Source organism: Martes martes (assembly GCF_963455335.1).
Source record: "Martes martes genome assembly, chromosome: X".
In the NCBI taxonomy this organism is placed as follows: Eukaryota; Metazoa; Chordata; class Mammalia; order Carnivora; family Mustelidae; genus Martes; species Martes martes.
In genome coordinates this window covers 109,095,224-109,101,223 of record NC_137897.1, presented here as the reverse complement: position 1 = coordinate 109,101,223, position 6,000 = coordinate 109,095,224, and positions in this window count along the sequence as shown.

The following is a 6,000-nucleotide window of genomic DNA, read 5'->3' as shown; positions in this document are numbered from 1 at the left end:
ATACCCTTCCCAATGTCCATCACCCAGCTACCCCATCCCTCTTACCCCGCTCCCCCTCCAGCAACCCTCAGTTTGTTTCCTGAGATCAAGAGTCTCTTATGGTTTATCTCCCTTCCCAGACCCATCTTCTTTCATTTTTTCCCTGCATCCCCCCACGACTCCCCCGCCCTGCCTGTTGAATTCCTCATATCAGAGAGATCATATGGTAATTGTCTTTCGCTGATTGACTTATTTTGCTTAGGATAATACCCTCTAGTTCCATCCACATCGTTGCAAATGGCAAGATTTCGGTTTTTTTGATGGCTGTATAGTATTCCATTGTATATATACATACACCACATCGTCTTTATCCATTCATCTGTTGATGGACATCTAGGCTCTTTCCATAGTTTGGCTATTGTGGACATTGCTGCCATAAACATTGGGATGCATATACCCCTTTAGATCCCTACATTTGTATCTTTAGGGTAAATACCCAGTAGTACAATTGCTGGGTCGTAGGGTAGCTCTATTTTCAACTTTTTGAGGCATCTCCACCCTATTTTCTAGAGTGGCTATACCAGCTTGCATTCCCACCAGCAGTGTAGAAGGGTTCCCCTTTCTCCACATCCTTGCCAACATCTGTCATTTCTTGACTTGTTAATTTTAGCCATTCTGACTGGTGTGAGGTGGTATCTCCCTGTGGTTTTGATTTGTGTTTCCCCGATGCTGAGTGATGTTGAGCACTTTTTCACGTATCTGTCTGTCACCAACATCTTATGGTGGGGGGAATGCGCTGTCTGCCTACTCTACAGAGATAGCGTGCTTCCCAAGTGATACTGAGAAAAAGGAAGTTCACTCCAGAAATGTCACCTGGAGGTCTTCAATATATAAGCTCCATGAAGACAAGAACACTGTTTATGACACTGTTCGATCCCTGTGGCTTGAACTATGTGCCTGGCACACAGTTGGCTCTTAATGGAGGCTTCCACAGGCCTGAAAAGAATGTTCCATTTCATCATCCAGATTCTGACCAAGTTGAGACATACCCAAAACAGGAAACTTCACTTCATTGCTGCTGGAGACCAGGCTAGAACAACTAGTTTAATGAGCAAGCAAAGTGTGTCTGTTAAATGAAATGTAAAAATGAGGCAGACTTGCCCACTTAAATAGAAGCAGCATGGGACCCGGGCAGGCTGCCTACCAGTAGAACACCTGTTCCCAGGAGTACAATTGCTCCCAATAGAAAAGAGGGCTGAACTGAATTGAGCATGTCCAGTAACCTACTCAAATTTACCAATCAAGTAAGTGTTCCCTTGCTTGTGGTGCTCAATAAATACTCGGTGAAGCCATGCACAGAGGGTACCTGTGGAAAGTGGAAAGTGAACTTGAACTGCAAAAGGTCAGAAACACCACCTGGGGTCATTAGTGTAGCTCAAGGACTGGCATTCGTGTTTGCTTGAATAGAACCAGGATCACCTGATTGGTGTTCTTGGGTAACAAGCTCCTCGGAGCCCATAGTAAGTTTCTATAACACCAGACTTCAGATCCTCTCACATGTAAATAAGGGGAGATAAAGGACTTCTGGGGAAGGAAACGGGAAAACATCTTTAACCCCAATGTCAGGTGAATTCAGCTGGGGGTCAGGGCAGAGGATTACTGATGTAGCTCGAAGAAGAAATACCAGCTTATATTTTCTCTGATACTGAACTGGATGAAGAAAAAGAGATTCAGCAAGTTTCCTGCTTTGTTGTACTTCGTAGAACACCTGTTAATGTCACTCTTTTTCTAGATATGTTTCTTTTTTCCCCCAGATATTGATTTTATTTATTTATTTATTTGTTTATTTATTTATTTATTTGACAAAGAGAAAGAGAGGACAAGTAGGCAGAGTGGCAGGCAAAGGGAGAGCGAATGCAGACTCCCTGCTGAGCAGAGAGCGTGGTGTGGGGCTTGATCCCAGGACCCTGGGATCATGATCTGAGCTGAAGGCAGATGCTTAACTGACTGAGCCACCCAGGTGTCCCTGGGTACTACACTTTTGACGTAATAAGACTAGCAAGTTCTGCACTGGCACTATATTTCCTTCCAGGGAAATCATACTTTCAGAAATCACACTATTGCTATATGCCCTGGTGTGTGAGCTAGCATACTGGGCTTAACTGTGGCAGAGCAGAGCTGACAACTTGCCATCCATTAATGGTAATCATCCACACTTAATTTAAGTCTGTTTTTGCTAACAGACTTTGCCTAGACCATCCTTGTTAACGTACTCTAAATGATACCAGAGAATCAAATCCTTCCTGGGTCTAGGATTGCCTCAAAGGCCTAATGACCTGTCTAGTTTTCTTTATGTCACAACCGTCTGTCTTCTCTTGATCCTATTTAAGCTTTCAAAAGAATTAAATTCATTTTGATATTTATAGGTGGTCATTATTTCAACACTTATCGAGTGCCTCCTCTGTGCCCCTTAAGCCCTTTGCATACACTATCTCATTTAACACTCACAACAACTCTGTGAGATTTATGGTGTTCTCTCGATTTCCCAGATGAGGCATCATCTCATTAAAGAGATGAATTCACTTGCCGAAATTCCACAGAGAATAAATGGTGGATTCACACCCAGGTCTGTTGAGCTGCCAAGCTCCATAGGCTGTTTCTAATAATATGCTCACCTGCTTCCAGCTGTCTTTCTAACTCATCTCCAGATCCGGGGAACCAGTCCTGTCCATGTGATGTTTACTTTGTTTCTTCCCCCATTGAAACAGAAAGAGAAGCTGCCCCCCATCACAGCGGGATGGGATCCTTAATGGTAAAAGTTGCTCACCGATTTCCTCTTTGGAGAAGAACAAAACAGTCCTCTTTACATGTCATCTTCTTCTTCTTCTGGAAACTACCATGTATGAAGAAGCATGGCATTAAAATACATTTTAGAATTTCCTTCAGTAATGGCTGGAACTAACAAATGGCCTTGTTTGGCAGAGCTTCCAGTCACAAGGTGAAGCTTCGTACTACAGCAGAACCTTTGTAGCTCTTTTCATCTAATCATCAACAAAGTTTTTAAATGGAGATTTAAAGCAGTTTCATCCAAGCCTCCAGGTCGGCGGGGCTAGAGAGCCTTGTCTCCCCAGGTAAGCGTTAAGGTCAAGCCGCATGGGTCTGGCAAGGCCTGACCCCCAAACTTGTCCATCCCAATCATAGAGGTCAAAAGACAGGGGAGGAAGAGCATGGGACTCTTTGTGTCAGGGTTGTGAGTTTGAGTCCCACGTTGGGGGTAGGAATTATTTAAAAATAATCAAACTTTTAAAAAGGCGGGGGGAATTGTGGGAGAATAGGGATGTTAGATTCTTCAATCTCTGAATCGAAACGTCCCAGAAGATTCTTTTCTTAGGATGCTCTTCCACACATGTGCACTCAGGAAACAGATAAAGAGAATGGGGCATCTGGGGAATACGAGCTTTAGAATTACTCAGTGGATTCCGGGGTCCTGGTGGAGTGTGGCCTTCCATCCCAGCTGACCCAAGATACATCATCTAATTGGGGGTGGATCTCGTATTACCCATTGGAGAGTTCCTGTAACTCTGGTACAAATTGGTGTTTTTATTTTTGTAAACAGAAATCTTATACAAATCCGCTCTCATTAAAGAAGTCTTGTTGGTGAATCCTTTTGTAAACCGAAGAGACCTTTTATAATGCAAATAAGCTCCTCTAATCTATCCGTTATTGTTTCTGAGTTTGTGTGTAGGATTTTCTTAAAGAGGATGTATTAGTAATGTCCTAAATCACAAATACATTGTTTATTTATAAGCTACTCATTTTATAACACAGCCCACCTAGAAAGTCCCATCCATTGTCGCTCTGTACCGTTAATGAGTCTTGCAAAATACTGACTCTTACAGCCACTTCACCTTGGAACCTCTAGCTTTGGAAATGTCACAGGAGATTTTCAAAGCAAAACAAAAATCAAGCAGATCTTGAAATAAAACAGAAGCCAGATATCAAATATCAGGATATTGACACTAAGGGTTTGTTTTTGCTTTTGCTTTTGTTTTTCCTTGTAAGATGAAGTAGATGGCCCTGTATCTTTCAAACTGTAGCAAAGAGAATTTTCCCTTTTTCTGTTCTTAAACTGAAGTTAGGGCACTGGAATCTTTAAAAAGTCAGGAAGCAAGCAGTCAAAACCAGCAAGTTTTGCCTTCTTTTCTTTCCTTTCCTTTCCCTCCCTCCCTTTCTTTCTTTCTTCTTTCGTCTTCGTCTTCGTCTTCTTCTTCTTCTTCTTTTGGATTTCAAATCTCTGATGGGTGTTGCAACCTCTTTGTTTCTTAGTTGACTAATTTGCCTGTTGTCCTCCTGTGATTCGCTCTGGATAGAGTGCCCAGCTAACAGAGAGGGAATATGCCCCATGTTTGGAGGTGGGGGCCTCTAGCCCAGAACAATGGGCAAAATTCTCTGGAAGGATCCTCCAGACTCCAGTGCTCCAGGTGAACAATAAGGAGTGTGCACATATCACAATTTGTCTTATCTTCCTTACCCATAATTATATGGTATTTTTGAGATGCCAAACTGGGTAGATAATACTCAGTTATATCCTAATAAATTCAAACACAGCTGGAGAGTAAGAGGAAACCATTTTGTCTAAATGTTAGGTAGTCACTAATGCCATCTCTGAAACTAAACTTGCTAAGAATCCTCGAAGGAGATGATAATGGATGAATTTGTTCAGTATGAAGTAAATTCACCTGCAATTATGCTCTGCTTTCCTATATAAGAAAGCTCCTAATTTTGAAACAAATTGAATTGTGATCCTGCATTTGGTTTATTTAATTATGAATTTATGTGGTCTTAAATAACGGCCCATTTCTCAGGGACTTCTGCAGCATCAAATTTTCCAATTTAAGATGGACCTGAAATTTTTTGTCTGCCCCTGCAGTCATCCCACCCTGTGCTTTAATTTTTATGTATTCATAGAGGGGTAAGGAAGGTAGCTGAACCTTTCCTGGAAAGGAAGGTATCTGGAGTATTAAAGAATAAGATGGGCTTCTTGGAGGCTGATAGCATTTTGCTTTGGATAATTTGTTCATTCACTTATTATATAATTATGTAATTACAGCCTCAAAAAACCACATTTTATAGTATAGGATTGAAAAGTACTATCATTGCTGAGCCCTTCAAAAGCAATTGTTGGAATAAATTATAGCTAATGCCTAACTATTAGCCCTCAATAAAAGGCAAATGACATGAAGCCAGCATGAGGACCAAACTCGGCAGAAGTAGCAGTTACGTAAATGATGCCCAGAACACCTGTTGGCCTAGAGTTACCCAGAGACCTGAAGGGACCCCAGGAGCCATACTGAGGAGATTCCCGCTAGGTCACCGGAGTTCTCCTGAGCACATGGGTGAGCCTGGCCAAAGGGCAAAGGGTCACATGAAAAATTGAGGGTGCCTTCTGCAACGTAATACCAGTCACCTAAAGAATACCTCTCTGCTAAAAGGGACAATGGGAGGAGTGGGGTTGGTTCTTCATCCTGTCCAGATACCTCCCTGTTGCTAAGTCCCATGGACATTTTCCATCCTCCTCTTACCTGATGTCTGTCCCAGCAGCTACTGTTGATCACACTCTCCTCGAAGCGCTCATTTTCCTGGCTACCATTCTGGCTGGTTCTTCTCAGGCTCCTTTGTTTCCCCTCTAGCTGACCTGTAACTCTTGGAGCTCACTGGACTTGTCTTCAGTCCTCCTTTGGGCTCACTTTTCACAGCTCCCAGGTGGACTCATTCATCCCTTGGCTTTAGTTACCACCTCTGCACTGAGCTGACGGAATTCAGATTTCATTCTCTTTTCCTCTGAGCTCCAGACTCCTATAGACAAGTGCCCACCACTATGGCCCAGGGCACCGCTGTTCAGCACTTCTCAAGATGGACTCACTGTCCTTTCCACCCGCTGCACACCTGCTCTTTCTGCTGTGTTTCCCACATATGCGAGCAGCTCCCACTCCCTCCCTCCCCGCTCTGCCCTCAGTGAGC